The sequence below is a fragment of the Salvelinus namaycush genome, chromosome 17, assembly GCF_016432855.1.
Source record: "Salvelinus namaycush isolate Seneca chromosome 17, SaNama_1.0, whole genome shotgun sequence".
In the NCBI taxonomy this organism is placed as follows: Eukaryota; Metazoa; Chordata; class Actinopteri; order Salmoniformes; family Salmonidae; genus Salvelinus; species Salvelinus namaycush.
In genome coordinates, this window is record NC_052323.1 from 22,266,248 (window position 1) to 22,284,281 (window position 18,034).

Here is an 18,034-nt window from a genome sequence, read left to right on the forward strand (position 1 = left end):
TCCCTCCCCACGCCTGCAGAGAGAGAGCAGGCTGCTACTGCATTCCCTCCCCACACCTGCAGAGAGAGAGAGAGAGAGAGGGCAGGCTGCTACTGCATTCCCTCCCCACGCCTGCAGAGAGAGAGCAGGCTGCTACTGCATTCCCTCCCCACACCTGCAGAGAGAGAGAGAGAAGGCAGGCTGCTACTGCATTCCCTCCCCACACCTGCAGAGAGAGAGAGAGAGAGGGCAGGCTGCTACTGCATTCCCTCCCCACGCCTGCAGAGAGAGAGAGAGAGAGGGCAGGCTGCTACTGCATTCCCTCCCCACGCCTGCAGAGAGAGAGAGAGAGAGAGAGGGCAGGCTGCTACTGCATTCCCTCCCCACACCTGCAGAGAGAGAGAGAGAGAGAGAGCAGGCTGCTACTGCATTCCCTCCCCACACCTGCAGAGAGAGAGAGAGAGGGCAGGCTGCTACTGCATTCCCTCCCCACACCTGCTGAGAGAGAGAGAGAGAGAGAGGGCAGGCTGCTACTGCATTCCCTCCCCACACCTGCAGAGAGAGAGAGAGGGCAGGCTGCTACTGCATTCCCTCCCCACACCTGCAGAGAGAGAGAGAGAGGGCAGGCTGCTACTGCATTCCCTCCCCACACCTGCAGAGAGAGAGAGAGGTCAGGCTGCTACTGCATTCCCTCCCCACACCTGCAGAGAGAGAGAGAGAGGGCAGGCTGCTACTGCATTCCCTCCCCACACCTGCAGAGAGAGAGAGAGAGAGAGGGCAGGCTGCTACTGCATTCCCTCCCCACACCTGCAGAGAGAGAGAGAGAGAGAGGGCAGGCTGCTACTGCATTCCCTCCCCACACCTGCAGAGAGAGAGAGAGAGAGGGCAGGCTGCTACTGCATTCCCTCCCCACACCTGCAGAGAGAGAGAGAGGGCAGGCTGCTACTGCATTCCCTCCCCACACCTGCAGAGAGAGAGAGAGGGCAGGCTGCTACTGCATTCCCTCCCCACGCCTGCTGAGAGAGAGAGAAAGAGAGGGCAGGCTGCTACTGCATTCCCTCTCCACACCTGCAGAGAGAGAGAGAGAGGGCAGGCTGCTACTGCATTCCCTCCCCACACCTGCTGAGAGAGAGAGAGAGAGAGAGAGGGGGCAGGCTGCTACTGCATTCCCTCCCCACACCTGCAGAGAGAGAGAGAGAGGGCAGGCTGCTACTGCATTCCCTCCCCACACCTGCAGAGAGAGAAAGAGAGGGCAGGCTGCTACTGCATTCCCTCCCCACACCTGCTGAGAGAGAGAGAGAGAGGGCAGGCTGCTACTGCATTCCCTCCCCACACCTGCTGAGAGAGAGAGAGAGGGCAGGCTGCTACTGCATTCCCTCCCCACGCCTGCTGAGAGAGAGAGAGGGCAGGCTGCTACTGCATTCCCTCCCCACACCTGCAGAGAGAGAGAGAGAGGGCAGGCTGCTACTGCATTCCCTCCCCACACCTGCTGAGAGAGAGAGAGAGGGCAGGCTGCTACTGCATTCCCTCCCCACACCTGCAGAGAGAGAGAGAGGGCAGGCTGCTACTGCATTCCCTCCCCACACCTGCTGAGAGAGAGAGAGAGGGCAGGCTGCTATTGCATTCCCTCCCCACACCTGCAGAGAGAGAGAGAGGGCAGGCTGCTACTGCATTCCCTCCCCACACCTGCAGAGAGAGAGAGAGGGCAGGCTGCTACTGCATTCCCTCCCCACACCTGCAGAGAGAGAGAGAGAGGGCAGGCTGCTACTGCATTCCCTCCCCACACCTGCAGAGAGAGAGAGGGCAGGATGCTACTGCATTCCCTCCCCACACCTGCAGAGAGAGAGAAGGCTGCTACTGCATTCCCTCCCCATGCCTGCTGAGAGAGAGAGAGAGAGCAGGCTGCTACTGCATTCCCTCCCCACGCCTGCAGAGAGAGAGAGAGAGGGCAGGCTGCTACTGCATTCCCTCCCCACACCTGCAGAGAGAGAGAGAGAGGGCAGGCTGCTACTGCATTCCCTCCCCACACCTGCTGAGAGAGAGAGAGAGGGCAGGCTGCTACTGCATTCCCTCCCCACACCTGCTGAGAGAGAGAGAGAGGGCAGGCTGCTACTGCATTCCCTCCCCACACCTGCAGAGAGAGAGAGAGAGGGCAGGCTGCTACTGCATTCCCTCCCCACACCTGCAGAGAGAGAGAGAGAGGGCAGGCTGCTACTGCATTCCCTCCCCACACCTGCTGAGAGAGAGAGAGGGCAGGCTGCTACTGCATTCCCTCCCCACACCTGCAGAGAGAGAGAGAGAGGGCAGGCTGCTACTGCATTCCCTCCCCACACCTGCAGAGAGAGAGAGAGAGAGGGCAGGCTGCTACTGCATTCCCTCCCCACACCTGCAGAGAGAGAGAGAGAGAGGGCAGGCTGCTACTGCATTCCCTCCCCACACCTGCAGAGAGAGAGAGAGAGGGCAGGCTGCTACTGCATTCCCTCCCCACACCTGCAGAGAGAGAGAGAGAGGGCAGGCTGCTACTGCATTCCCTCCCCACGCCTGCTGAGAGAGAGAGAGAGGGCAGGCTGCTACTGCATTCCCTCCCCACGCCTGCAGAGAGAGAGAGAGAGGGCAGGCTGCTACTGCATTCCCTCCCCACACCTGCAGAGAGAGAGAGAGAGGGCAGGCTGCTACTGCATTCCCTCCCCACACCTGCTGAGAGAGAGAGAGAGGGCAGGCTGCTACTGCATTCCCTCCCCACACCTGCTGAGAGAGAGAGAGAGGGCAGCCTGCTACTGCATTCCCTCCCCACACCTGCAGAGAGAGAGAGAGAGAGAGAGGGCAGGCTGCTACTGCATTCCCTCCCCACACCTGCAGAGAGAGAGAGAGAGGGCAGGCTGCTACTGCATTCCCTCCCCACGCCTGCAGAGAGAGAGAGAGAGAGAGAGGGCAGGCTGCTACTGCATTCCCTCCCCACACCTGCAGAGAGAGAGAGAGAGGGCAGGCTGCTACTGCATTCCCTCCCCACACCTGCAGAGAGAGAGAGAGAGAGGGCAGGCTGCTACTGCATTCCCTCCCCACACCTGCAGAGAGAGAGAGAGAGGGCAGGCTGCTACTGCATTCCCTCCCCACACCTGCAGAGAGAGAGAGAGAGAGGGCAGGCTGCTACTGCATTCCCTCCCCACACCTGCAGAGAGAGAGAGAGAGGGCAGGCTGCTACTGCATTCCCTCCCCACGCCTGCAGAGAGAGAGAGAGGGCAGGCTGCTACTGCATTCCCTCCCCACACCTGCAGAGAGAGAGAGAGAGGGCAGGCTGCTACTGCATTCCCTCCCCACGCCTGCAGAGAGAGAGAGAGGGCAGGCTGCTACTGCATTCCCTCCCCACACCTGCAGAGAGAGAGAGAGAGGGCAGGCTGCTACTGCATTCCCTCCCCACACCTGCAGAGAGAGAGAGAGAGAGGGCAGGCTGCTACTGCATTCCCTCCCCACACCTGCAGAGAGAGAGAGAGAACTTCTGTGAGTGTAATGTTTACTGTTAATTTTTATTATTTATTTCACTTTTGTTTATCATCGACTTCACTTGCTTTTGCAATGTTAACATTGTTTACCATGCCAATAAAACCCTTAAATTGAAAATTAATTGAGAGAGAGAGGGAGAAGGCAGGCTGCCTCTCCACACCTGCAGAGAGAGAGGGGGGGGGGGGGGGGAACTCCAGGAGTCACCAGGTAGAGGTCAGGGTAGGTGGGACAGAGGCTGTGTCCCAAATGGCACCCTTTTTCTTATGTGGCATACATACTGTGTAGGACTCTGGTCAAAAGTAGCGCACTATATAGGGAATAAGGTGCCATTTACACAGGCAGCCCAATTCTGATATTTTTTTCATTAATTGGTCTTTTGACCAATCAGATCAGCTCTTTTGCCAATAATTGGGCAAAACATCAGAATTTGGCTGCCTGTGTCAATGTAGCCTATGGGACACAGCAAGAGAGGGGTAAGGCTGGCTGTTGTTGACTCCAGCGCACTGCGTCATGTCCATCCTCAAAGATGGAGTACCACTACACTACGTAACAAGGTAACCTTCATAGCAGGAAGCTGATGTCTCCAGAATTGATTATGGGAACGCAGTACTTGGGGGCCTGCCTGCAAATTCAATTCATAAACTAGATGGCGCCAACGGAGAAGGGCGACATCTTACGAGTTTCAATCCGACTTTGCTATTTAGTAACTTTTTCCATGTTTATCCTTACTTTTTTGTACAGAAAGTTAAAACTTCTTAGGGCTAGGGTTCTTTTTCTCAATTTCCACCTGACTGATGTGCCCAAAGTAAACTGCCTGTTGCTCAGGCCCTGAAGCCAGGATATGCATATCATTGGTACCATTGGAAGGAAAACACTTTGAAGTTTGTAGAAATGTTAAAATAATGTAGGAGACTATAACACAATAGATATGGTAGAGCCCATGCTCTTACAATGGAAAGTATACGGGCATAATGAATTCTAGCTCCCAGGATGCAATTCCTATGGCTTCCACAGGGTGTCAGCAGTTTATGTTCAAGGTTTCAGGCTTGTAACTTCCAAAACGAATAAGAAATATGAGTTTTAGTACAAGGACACAGTCTTGGAAATTCCTTGTTTGGGCGTGCGATGAAGACAAGACGCACCTGCTAATATCAGTTTCCTATTGAACATACTTCTTTCCGTAAGAAATATTATAGTTTGATTATATTTTAGGATTATATTGAGGAGTCAATAGAAATGTATTTTGACTCGTTTTAACAAAGTTTAGCGGTAGATTTTCCTTTCTCTGCAAGTTGAACGAGTGGATTACTCAAATCGATGGCGCCAACTAAACAGACCTTTTGGGATATAAAGAAGGATTTTATCTAACAAAATGACACTACATGTTATAGCTGGGACCCTTTGGATGACAAATCAGAGGAATATTTTTTTAAAGTAAGTGAATATTTAATTGCTATTTGTGAATTTATGAAACCTGTGCCAGTGGAAAAATATTTTGATGTGGGGCGCCGTCCTCAAACAATCGCATGGCATGCTTTCGCTATAATGGCTACTGTAAATCGGACAGTGCAGTTAGATTAACAATAATTTAAGCTTTCAACCGATATAAGACACTTGTATGTACCTAAATGTTTAATATCCATAATTTTAATGATTATTTATTTGAATTGCGTGCCCTCCAGTTTCACCGGAAGTTGTCCCGCTAGCGGGACGCCTAGCCCTATAAATACTTGACGGCCAAGACAGTTACTAACCTCGATTTCGACTTCAAATCCGACTTAGACTAAACTGTTCCCTTGTTCATACACCATTAATTTGTTCCACTTCACCAAAACGCTGTGGGCATCGATGCTGCAGACGAGCCGGCATCCTTGTGTCACTGAGACGAAGAGAATATCCCCTCCGTCCTATTGGCAAATGTCCAGTCACTCGAGAATAAGATGGTTGGGATTCGTTCAAGAGTCTCCTATCAGAGAGAGTTGAAAAGCTGCAAAATTATATGCCTTGCAGAGATGTGGCTGGATGACTCAGTGAACTCAGTGGTTTCTCCATGCAGCAGCACGATCGGACGAAGGCGGCCTCAAGCAAGTCCAAGGGGGGGAGGGGTGTGCCTCTTCATAAACAACAACTGGTGTGCTGCGTTCAGTGCGAAGGAAATCTCTAGCTTTTGATTCCCTGATATAGAACACATCATGGTAAACTGCAGAACATTTAATCTACCTGATATAGAACACCTTATGGTAAACTGCAGAGCCTTTAATCTACCTGATATAGAACACCTTATGGTAAACTGCAGAACCTTTAATCTACCTGATATAGAACACCTTATGGTAAACTGCAGAACCTTTAATCTACCTGATATAGAACACCTTATGGTAAACTGCAGAACCTTTAATCTACCTGATATAGAACACCTTATGGTAAACTGCAGAACCTTTAATCTACCTGATATAGAACACCTTATGGTAAACTGCAGAACCTTTAATCTACCTGATATAGAACACCTCATGGTAAACTGCAGAACCTTTAATCTACCTGATATAGAACACCTCATGGTAAGCTGCAGACACTTATCTACCAAGAGAGTAATGATCACAACTGTCTACATCCCTCCACAAGCCAACACCACTTTGGCACTCAACGAACTATATGGGGCCATAAACAAAGAAGAAACCACTCACCCAGAGCCAGTGTTTCTGGTGGGCAGAGACTAACACAGGGAGAATTAAAACTGTTCTCTCACTTTAATCAACATGTCTCCTGCGCTAAAACTGTAGACCACTTTTATTCTACCCACAGAAACGCATACAAGGTTCTCCCTCGTCCTCTCTTCTGCAAATTTGACCATGACTCTATTCTCCTGCTTCCTGTTTACGAACTAAAACTCAAACAGGAAGTACAGTGACGCGTTCAATACTCCAACGCTAGTCGTATGTGGCAGGGCTTGCAAACGATAACGGATTACAAAGGGAAACCCAGCCGTGAGATGTCCAGTGATGCAGAACTCCCAAACGAGCTAAATGTCTTTTATGGTCGCTTCGAGGAATACAACACTGAGTAATGCGTGAAAGCCCCTGTTGTTCCGGATGACTGTGTGATCTCACTCTCCGTGGTTGATGTGTGTAAAACTTTAAAACAAGGTTAGCACTCACAAGACCGCCATTTAAAATACCAGGGTGCGTTCTCAAAGCATGCGCAGACCATCTGAAAAGTGTCTTCAATTACATTTTCAATCTCTCCTTGTCCCTGTCTGTAATCCCAATATGTTTCAAGCTGACCACCATTGTTTCTGTTCCCAAGAACTCCAAGGTAACCTACCTAAATGACTATTGCCCTTTAGCACTTGAATCTGTCATTATGAAATGCTTTGACCATCACACCGTCATTTCCGGTCACAACTTGTAGACTTGTTTACGTGCTGCTGTGCAGTTTGTTGCTAACGTTTCTTTGCTACCTGCCAACTTTACGTTTTTTACTTATTAATTACCGTTTTATATTTTTATTTTTCACCTCGCTCAACTTTTTTCATTAAACTTTAGAACCCCGGACGCTTTATCTGGACATGGTTCTACACGACCTCCACCAGCTGAAGCTAAATAGTAACATTAACATGATGCCTTCTAATTGCAGTCGCTGTACTCATAATATACAGGAGAGCGATCGCCTTATGGCGAGGATAGCCGTGCTGCAAGCCCAGCTTCAGACGCAATCGTTAGGCAAGGGTCATTTAAGCATGGTTCCTCTCTAGGTTTCTTCCTAGGTTCCGGCCTTTCTAGGGAGTTTTTCCTAGCCACCGTGCTTCTACATCTGCATTGCTTGCTGTTTGGGGTTTTAGGCTGGGATTCTGTACAGCACTTTGTGACATCGGCTGATGTGGAGCGGGTTCGAGAGCTTCAAGTTCCTTGCTGTCTACATCACTAAGGACTCAACATGGGCCACACACACCAACACAGTCGTGAAGCGGGTACGACAGCGCCTCTTCCCCCACAAGGCTGAAAAGATTTGGCATGGGCCCTTGGATCCCAAAATGTTCTACAGCAGCACCATCGAGAGCATCTTGACTGGCTGCATCACCACTTGGTATGACAAACGCACTTCTCTCGACCACAAAGTGCTTCGGGGGGGTGGTGCGGACAGCTCAGTACATTACTGGGGCCGAGCTCCCTGCCATCCGGGACCTTTATATCAGGCGGTGTCAGAGGAAGGATCGAAAAATTGCCAAAGACTCCAGCCACCCTAGCCACAGACTGTTCATTCTCCAACCGTCCGGCAAACAGTACCGAAGCATCGGCTCTCGGACCAACAGCCCCCGAGACAGCCACTACCCCAAGCCATAATACTGTTAAATAGCCATAAGACCGCTAAATAGTTAATTAAATGGTTACCCTGGACTATCTTGCACTGACTCTATGCACACTATATACACACACTACACTTTTACACTCATCATATGCTGCAGCTACTCTGTTCTTTATTTTACTCTTATTATTATCTATCCTGATGCCTAGTCACTTTACCCTGCCTTCATGTACATATCTACCTCAAATACCTTATTATTATCTATCCTGATGCCTAGTCACTTTACCCTGCCTTCATGTACATATCTACCTCAAATACCTTATTATTATCTATCCTGATGCCTAGTCACTTTACCCTGCCTTCATGTACATATCTACCTCAAATACCTTATTATTATCTATCCTGATGCCTAGTCACTTTACCCTGCCTTCATGTACATATCTACCTCAAATACCTTATTATTATCTATCCTGATGCCTAGTCACTTTACCCTGCCTTCATGTACATATCTACCTCAAATACCTTATTATTATCTATCCTGATGCCAAGTCACTTTACCCTGCCTTCATGTACATATCTACCTCAAATACCTTATTATTATCTATCCTGATGCCTAGTCACTTTACCCTGCCTTTATGTACATATCTACCTCAAATACCTTATTATTATCTGTCCTGATGCCTAGTCACTTTACCCTGCCTTCATGTACATATCTACCTCAAATACCTTATCATTATCTATCCTGATGCCTAGTCACTTTACCCTGCCTTTATGTACATATCTACCTCAAATACCTTATCATTATCTATCCTGATGCCTAGTCACTTTACCCTGCCTTCATGTACATATCTACCTCAAATACCTTATTATTATCTATCCTGATGCCTAGTCACTTTACCCTGCCTTTATGTACATATCTACCTCAAATACCTTATCATTATCTATCCTGATGCCTAGTCACTTTACCCTGCCTTTATGTACATATCTACCTCAAATACCTTATTATTATCTATCCTGATGCCAAGTCACTTTACCCTGCCTTCATGTACATATCTACCTCAAATACCTTATTATTATCTATCCTGATGCCAAGTCACTTTACCCTGCCTTCATGTACATATCTACCTCAAATACCTTATTATTATCTATCCTGATGCCAAGTCACTTTACCCTGCCTTCATGTACATATCTACCTCAAATACCTTATTATTATCTATCCTGATGCCAAGTCACTTTACCCTGCCTTCATGTACATATCTACCTCAAATACCTTATTATTATCTATCCTGATGCCAAGTCACTTTACCCTGCCTTCATGTACATATCTACCTCAAATACCTTACTATTATCTATCCTGATGTCAAGTCACTTTACCCTGCCTTCATGTACCTCAAATACCTCGTCCCCCTGCACATTGATCTGGTACTGGTACTCCTTGTATATAGCTCCACATTGATCTGGTACTGGTACTCCCTGTATATAGCTCCACATTGATCTGGTACTGGTACTCCATGTATATAGCTCCACATTGATCTGGTATTGGTACTCCCTGTATATAGCTCCACATTGATCTGGTACTGGTACTCCCTGTATATAGCTCCACATTGATCTGGTACTGGTACTCCCTGTATATAGCTCCACATTGATCTGGTATTGGTACTCCCTGTATATAGCTCCACATTGATCTGGTACTGGTACTCCCTGTATATAGCTCCACATTGATCTGGTACTGATCTGGTACTGGTACTCCCTGTATATAGCTGCACATTGATCTGGTACTGGTACTCCCTGTATATAGCTCCACATTGATCTGGTACTGGTACTCCCTGTATATAGCTCCACATTGATCTGGTACTGGTACTCCATGTATATAGCTCCACATTGATCTGGTACTGGTACTCCATGTATATAGCTCCACATTGATCTGGTACTGGTACTCCATGTATATAGCTCCACATTGATCTGGTACTGGTACTCCCTATATATAGCTCCATTATTGTGTATTTTATTCCTTGTGTAACAATATATATATATATATTTTTTTTTTTTTTCTCAAATCTGCATCGTTGGGAGGGGCTCGGAAGCAATGATTTCAAGGTATTTGATTGAATTTGAACAGTGCTGCAAGGATTCTTCTGACACAAACAAAACTGTCTGCCCACATCACCCCCATCGGCTACCTGTTCCTCAAAGAATTGACTTTAAAATCATCCTCCTCGTCTGCAAATCCCTAGACCGTGCCTTGTCCTCCCATGCACCATGCCTATGGAACTCCCTTCCAGATAATCTCAGGGCTATTCAGACTGTCGGAGCTTTAAAAGCAGGCCTTAAGACTCACCTCTATCGGCCTAGCCTTCCTCATGATATGGTTACATACATTTGTTTAATTTTTTGTTGACTATGTCTCTATTTTCTATTTTATTTTATGCACCTTGTGATTATTCTTGTATAATGAAAAGCGCTTTACAAATGTAATAAATTATTATTAGTTTCCCCACGGTCCCTCCCCCATGCTGCACACGTCCAAAAGCCCAGTCAGCCCCTCTGTCGGAGCACCAGGCACAGACGGATAAAACAAATAACTGTGCGAAACCACAAGGCCATAACACCAGAGTAGACACTTGGAACGCAGGAATCTTTAAGACATGCAATATATTTAGAAAATGTGCAGCCAGAGCCCTTAAACAACTGTCTGACTGATAAAATCTAACAAATCACTCTTTTAGGCCTTGGTCATACCAGCAACATTTCAAGCTTAAAAAAAAAACATAGCCTAGAACCAACCAATAAACATTAGAGTCTTACTCAGACCAGAGTCACCTGGAACATTCTAACATAATTATTTTTATTTATCCTTTATTTAACTAGGCAAATCAGTTAAGAACAAATTCTTATTTACAATGACGGCCTACCCCGGCCAAACCCTAACGACGCTGGGCCAATTGTGCACCGCCCTAAGGGACTTCCGATCACGGGCGGTTGTGATACAGCCTGGAATTGCACCAGGGTCTGTAGTGACGCCTCTAGCACTGAGATGCGGTGCACTAGACCGCTGCGCCACTTCCGGGAGTGAAACAGAGAGAGAAACCTTCCATAACAAAGCCATCACCTGCAGAGAAATGAACCTGGAGAAGAGCCCCCTAAGCAAGCTGGTCCTGGGGGTCTGTTTACAGACCCCACAGAGCCCCAGAACAGCAACACAATTAGACCCAAACAAATCATGAGAAAACAAAAATATAATTATTTGACACATTGGAAAGAATTTACAAAACAACAGAGCAAACTAGAATGCTATTTGGCCCTAAACAGAGAGTACACATTGGCAGAATACCTGACCACTGTGACTGACCCAAAACTGAGGAAATCTTTGACTATGTACAACCTTGCTATTGAGAAAGGCACAAAATGAGGTGGAAACTGAGCTGCACTTCCTAACCTCCTGCCAAATGTATGACCATATTAGATACATATTTCCCTCAGATTACAGACCCACAAAGAATTTGAAAACAAATCAAATTTAGATAAACTCCCATTTCTATTGGGTGAAATACCACTGAGAGAGTAGAGAGAGCGTAGGGAGAGCGGCAAGATTTGTGACCTGTTGTCACAAGAAAAGGGCAACCAGTGAAGAACAAACACTATTGTAAATACAACCCATATTTATGTTTATTTATTTTCCCTTCCGTACTTTAACTATTTGCACATCGTTACAACACTGTATATAGTCATAACAGGATATTTGAAATGTCTCTATTCCTTTGGAACTTTTGTGAGTTTAATGTTTACTGTTAATTTTTATTGTTTGTTTCACTTTTGTTAATTATCTATTTCACTTGCTTTGGCAATGTAAACATATGTTTCCCATGCCAATAAAGCCCCCTAAAATTGAAATTGAATTGCGAGAGAGAAAGAGACAGAGTGGTGTGGGTAGAGTGATTAGGTGATTGATTAAAGATAGCGCTGGAGGAGGAGGAGAATAACAAGACAAGAGGAGGAGCTCCGGGTCACAATGAGAGGGAAAGGTCAAGCAACAGGGATAGAGCAAAGTAATTAGGTTAAGTATCTATAATCCCCTCAGCTTGTTAAAGCACCACAGTATCCATTCACAAAAACATACATCTAGCTATAGATATACCCCTCACAAACAGAGCCTTCAGCAAGTATTCACACCCCTTGACTTTTTCCACATTTTGTTGTGTTACAGCCTGAATTTAAGACGGATTTTATGTCACTGGCCTACACACAATACCCCATAATGTCAAAGTGGAATTATGTTTAAAGAAATTTTTACAAATGAATTAAAATTGAAAAGCTGAAATGTCTTGAGTCAACAAGTGTTCCACCCCTTTGTTATGGCAAGCCTAACATGCTGACCACACCGCCCCCGTTGCATGCGCGAGCATTGCAAAATAAATATACACATACATGTTATTCAATCATTTCATCCAAATTGCTTGCACGCATCAACAAGCGTCTGCGTAGCCAGGCTCTAAAATAGAACTTGGTTCCATTTTTGATGCGTGACACGCTGCAAGTCCCATCTCCTCATTGGTTTTTAGGAGCATATACCCACGTGGGTGACTGAATGATGAACTGAGGTCCACACTCCAGTCAAAGCTGGTTGCCAACCGCCAGATAAAGTCCACAGAAGAAGAAGACTGGAGGAGAGATTACTAGAAACTAAGGTTTCCCCTTTTATCTGTGGATTAATTGTTTGAGTAGAGAACACACGATTTTGTGTGACACAAAATGGGTAAAAATTCTACAAAGATCCAGAAAAAAGGGACCTTGTTCATTTTAGGTAAAATAATAACCCAATGTTTATATCCCAGGACAAATTAGCTAGCAACAGCAAGCTAGCTAGCTAAATGTCCATTAATGTTTCTTGTGTTTCGACCTGTCCCCAAATGAATATAATTGATTCAGAGTTAGTTTTGATATTTGAACCTGCGTGTCCTGATCACATCTGGTGTGGATGGACAAAAACAACATGCGGACGCATGCGCGGGATACTTCACAATTTTGGCAATGAGGCCCATTAGGGCCCCCGAGTGGCGCAGCAATCTAAGGCACTGCATCTCAGTGCTAGAGGCATCACTACAGACCCTGGTTCAATTCCAGGCTGCATCACAACCGGCTGTGATTGGGGGTCCCATAGGGCAGCTCACAATTGGTCCGGGTTTGGCTGTCATTGTAAATAAGATGTTGTTCTTAACCGACTTGCCTAGTTAAATAAATCTAAAGCCCAGTCAGATGAACGTGTGGATATCATTTTTATGTCTCTGTGTCCATTATGAAGGAAGTTAGAGGTAGTTTTGCGAGCCAATGCTAACTAGTGTTAGCACAATGACTGAAGGTCTATGGGTATCTGCGAGCATGCAATGACTGGAAGTCTATGGGTATCTGCAGATATCCATAGACTTCCAGTCATTGCGCTAAAGCTAATTTGCTAATATTGTACAATCCAGGTGTGAGAAGCTCTTAGAGACTTACCCGGAAAGACTCACAGCTGTAATCGCTGGGTGATTCTAACATGTATTGACTCAGGGGTGTGAATACTTATGTAAGCGAGATATGTATGTTACATTTTCAATAAATTTGCAAAATTTTCTAAAAACATGTTTTCACTTTGTCATTATGGGGTATTGCTTGTAGATGGGTGAGGGTAAAACATATTTAATCAATTTTGAATTCAGGCTGTAATACAACAAAATGTGGAATAATTCAAGAGGTATGAATAGTTTCTGAAGGCCCTGTATATGGACACTTACACAAAAACATACACTATACAGGACACACACATGTAACTGGCATGTACACAGACGCATAGGCTACACTCATAAATGACATATTAGTGGACTCAAGGAATAACATAATGTACCACATACTGAAATGTAAAGCATGACATGTAATGGAGTTAACAAGGAAACAGGTTTGCATGGAAGAATTACTGATTTGATTTGGATGCCTACAAAAGTCTGTCTTTTTACAGGGGTTTTTATGTTATTAACCTATACCTTTATCCAAACCCTCACAGTCAGATAATGGATATTTACTACCTGTGAGCTGGCTGAGCATTAGCAGATATTATGGATTAATCCATTTCATATAGCCTGCATAACATTTGGTGATTTTTTTATGCTGTTGCTTTATCAGTATAATGTTTAATTTGCACCATGAAAATACTAGGTACTGGGCAGAGTCTGGGGCAGCTGAGCAGGGACCTGGTTGGTTGTGTAGAGGGGAAATGAGGACAGGTTGTGTAGGAGTGCAGTTAGAATACAGTAACCTCACTGTGTGTGTGGTGCAGCGGTTACCTGTGTTAATATGGAGTAAAAAATAAAAATAGCTAGACGGGTGCAGAGTCCACTGCGGAGAGAGAGAGAGCACATAAACCAGTCTAGACTCGCCATGCTGTTAAATGAGGCAAGGCAATGGCATCGATTTGCAAAAGCATATGCACTGATGTTGAGTGAGTGAAAACAGCATATTTAAGTGTGGGGTTATGGTGTGTTATAGCCCTATTGACTTTGATGTGACCCCTTATCTGCAGACCCCCCCCCCGTTCCTATTTCAGAAAATAAGGGGGGAACTTCACTCCACTGGGTGGAATGCCACTTGGCAAAGATAAAAGGAAACTGGTTTAGTCACCTGGTTTAACCGACAGAACTACTGTGGTGACCTGAGACAGCCAGTATATTAATGTAATGTTCTGTTTATCGCATTCAAACCAAATGGCACCATGTTCCCTACGTAGAGTTACCTTTGACATGGCCCAAGTAGTGCACTACATAGGAAATAGGGTGTCATTTGGGACGTAGTAGGCATAGTGTATTGGATGAGGTCTGATAACAGGTTATGATTGGAATAAGAAAAGCTCCAAGGCCAGCACTATAAGGAACAACTTCTCCTACTAGTCCCCCAGGCCAGCACCATCTAGTCTCCCAGGCCAGGACCATCTAGTCCCCCAGGCCAGAACTATCTAGTCCCCCAGGCCAGGAACATCTAGTCCCCCAGGCCAGAACTATCTAATCTCCCAGGCCAGGAACATCTAGTCCCCCAGGCCAGGAACATCTAGCCCCCCAGGCCGGGACCATCTAGTCTCTAGTCTCCCAGGCCAGGAACCATCTAGTCCCCCAGGCTGGAACCATCTAGACCCCAGGCAGGAACCATCTAGTCCCCCAGGCCGGAACCATCTAGTCCCCTAGGCCAGAACCATCTAGTCCCCCAGGCCGGAAGCATCTAGTCCCCCAGGCCACATTATCATTCCAAAAAGTGTTCAAATAGGCATAGTGATTTGCAATTCGATAGACATATAAATTATGCAGTTCTTCAAAAGAGTGACATGCACTTGGATGGAGTGGAATTACAGGCCAAGAAGACGTAGCGTCTTGTTGTTGGCACTAACGGACAAATAGTGTGCAACTGCAACCCGCAAATTGACCTGCATGTGGGCATAACACCCCCCCTCGAGCATCCCATTGGTTCCTGCATGAACGACCCCCCTCGAGTACACCATCTTCGTGCTTGTGTGACAATTCTGAATGTGGGTCAAAATGGAAATAAAAGTGTTATCTGAGTTTGTTTCATCCCAGCCTGCTGTTACTACCTAGCAGGAGGAGACACCGGTGGTAGACAGTGTACTTCACTCCCGCCTGCCGAACACCTGCCCTCACCGTCGTTAACAGAACTGCGGGAAAACAATGCCCGATAGGCGAGGGCAAAGGACACTGTCTACCGGTCGCTCCTGCCTCCCGCTAGTACAGCAGGCGGAAGGGACACCGGGTGCTAGCTTGCTAGTTAGCAACACCGTGTGATAGCTTGCTAGTTAGCTAGCACACGGCGTCACCCCCACCTCCCGCCTGCTCTTGTAACAGTTTAACTTTAGTCCGTCCCCTCGCCCCGACCCGGGCGCGAACCAGGGACCCTCTGCACACATCAACAACAGTCACCCACGAAGCATCGTTACCCATCGCTCCACAAAAGCCGCGGCCCTTGCAGAGCAAGGGGAACCACTACTTCCAAGGTCTCAAAGTGAGTGACGTCATTGATTGAACCGCTATTAGCGCGCACCACCGCTAACTAGCTAGCCATTTCACATCGGTTACACTCTGTTCCGAATAAAACAGTGCCTGACAAGTGGGGTCGAAGTACACTGCCTATCGGTGTCTAGCTACTCCGGTACACAGCAGGTGGGAGGTGGGGGTGACACCGTGTGCTTGCTAGCTTGCTAGTTAGTTAGCTAGCACATGGTGTCGCACCTCCTTAAGACTAGTTGGCTAAGTTAGCACACAGTCTTCTTCGCTCTTGCCTGCCGATCACCTGCCCTCACCGTCGTTAACAGAACGGTGGGATAACAGTGTCCGACAGGAGGGGCAAAAGACACTAGCTATAGCTAGCTACCATTTTCGCCCCAGCCTCTTCTTCTACTGTGGGATTTATCGGCAGTTGGCATCCAACGTTATGGTGCATTACCACCATCTACTGTACTAAAGTGCCCCTGCCTATGTACTGGAGTCATGTAGCTTAAAAATTGACCAATAGACATATAAAGAGGGGTTCCTGCAGATGCTGGAACGCCCCAAATTACAGGCTGCAGTTGCACCCTTATCCTAATGGAGGCTAACTCCACATGGCTTGTTGGCCAAAGCCTATGAATGTTTTTTGGGGATAAACACCGAAAATATGGTCTGTGGTAAACACAGGATTAGCAGAGTTTATACAGAAAAAAAACTTTAAGATCTCCTAAACTTCTGTTAACCTCAAACCTTATTTCGGCGTTTATCCCAAAACCCCATTCTTTCTCCATTAATTTCCCCCATAGGAATGGCTGAACGACCTGAACAAACCAGATGTTACTAATTTCCAGTTAAACTGGCGAGCTCTTCAACATTTCCGCATTAGAAACGGTTGTGAGATTTGCTTCCTGTATTACCGACGCGACAGAATCGATAACTGTGGCATACTGTGAGTGTCTTGAAGAGCGACAGACCTGAAAATGATTATGTTGGTAGCCTAAATGCATCACCATATGGACTAGGCCTAAAAATTGTCAGACGTGAAATGTTATGACATCATCACTCTGTATTCTATGCGTAACCTCGCCTACTATTGCTATTGTAAACTACCCAACAACAGGCAAAGAGACAGTTTATTCAAATGTTGGCTATCCATGTGATACATATTTACTAACTTCCAATAGATGTGTTGTTACAAGCTTATTTACACGCACCAACATGCGCAATTAGTAAGGCAAGACGCCAGGTGAAAGTCAACTGCGACAGCAGTCATGCATTAGTGTTCTTACCTGTGCACGCTCGGTAGGTCTGATAAATAGCCTAATCCTGTCTTCAACACGTTGTCTTCTTACTTATTACAGCATGCTAAATAAATGTTCATGTCACGATAAGATAATTATTTTACCAATTCTGAATACGCCATACTTAGAGCGAATGTTAATAGTGCTGGAAAAATCGAATCACTTACATATATGATAACAGTTTAAAAAACGATACGTCGTGCATTTATCCCAAAATATTATGCGGGGAAACAAAACGATGAAGCGGCGTGAAGTGAAATGTCGCAACTTGGTAGCTGGCTAAATAAAAAGCAGAGAGACAAGCTAGACCAGAGGAGGGCGAGGTAAAAATCGAGGGAGGGCAAAAGCAGAAGGGAGGAGTTCAGGAGAAAAGTGTTGTTTGGTATTACGCATTGCCGAAGAGCCGTGCATTGCCTCCATTTTAGGGGAATCCCATTAGACTGTGTTATCCGCGGTAAGAGGGCGGTAACTGGATGGGTCACTTCAGGTACTGTCCTTTTGTCTCTACCCTTTACATTTTGGTAAACCTACTTTACCGAATGTCATGGTCCACAATCTCAGGTATACTGCTTCATGTCCTAAATGGTATTACAGGGTAGCCACCGTCATAACAGCCTCTAATATAGATCACAATATTCTTTCATTTATGATAATGACTCACCTGTAAAAATGTACCAGACACAACTAGGGATAAACCTACCTGTAAATCTAGTACCTATGTATGCTGCAGGTAGAGGAGCACTATGGATCATTGGTGTGCTGTTATTGTAGCATGTGCAACATTCAGATTTCTATCCAATCACTCCTATGCACAATTATAAAGTAATACACCCAAAGTATAATTCACACAGAAAGGGATTATCATTTAGACTAGACCAGATTCACCAGAAACCTAGAGATTACATTTTCAGTGGCGACAGTTGTGGTGACACAGAT

General features: G+C 46.2%; 1 protein-coding gene across 1 annotated transcript in view; it reads right to left on the reverse strand.

The window, feature by feature from the left end:
• The window catches only part of mbnl3 (muscleblind-like splicing regulator 3), a 95,970-nt gene extending 78,571 nt beyond the window's left edge, over positions 1-17,399 (reverse strand). Inside the window, exon 1 of the mRNA XM_039012438.1 lies at positions 17,087-17,399. The gene's annotated coding sequence lies outside the window, so the exon portion shown is untranslated. The remainder of the gene's footprint in view (positions 1-17,086) is intronic.
• Positions 17,400-18,034: the final 635 nt, after the last annotated feature.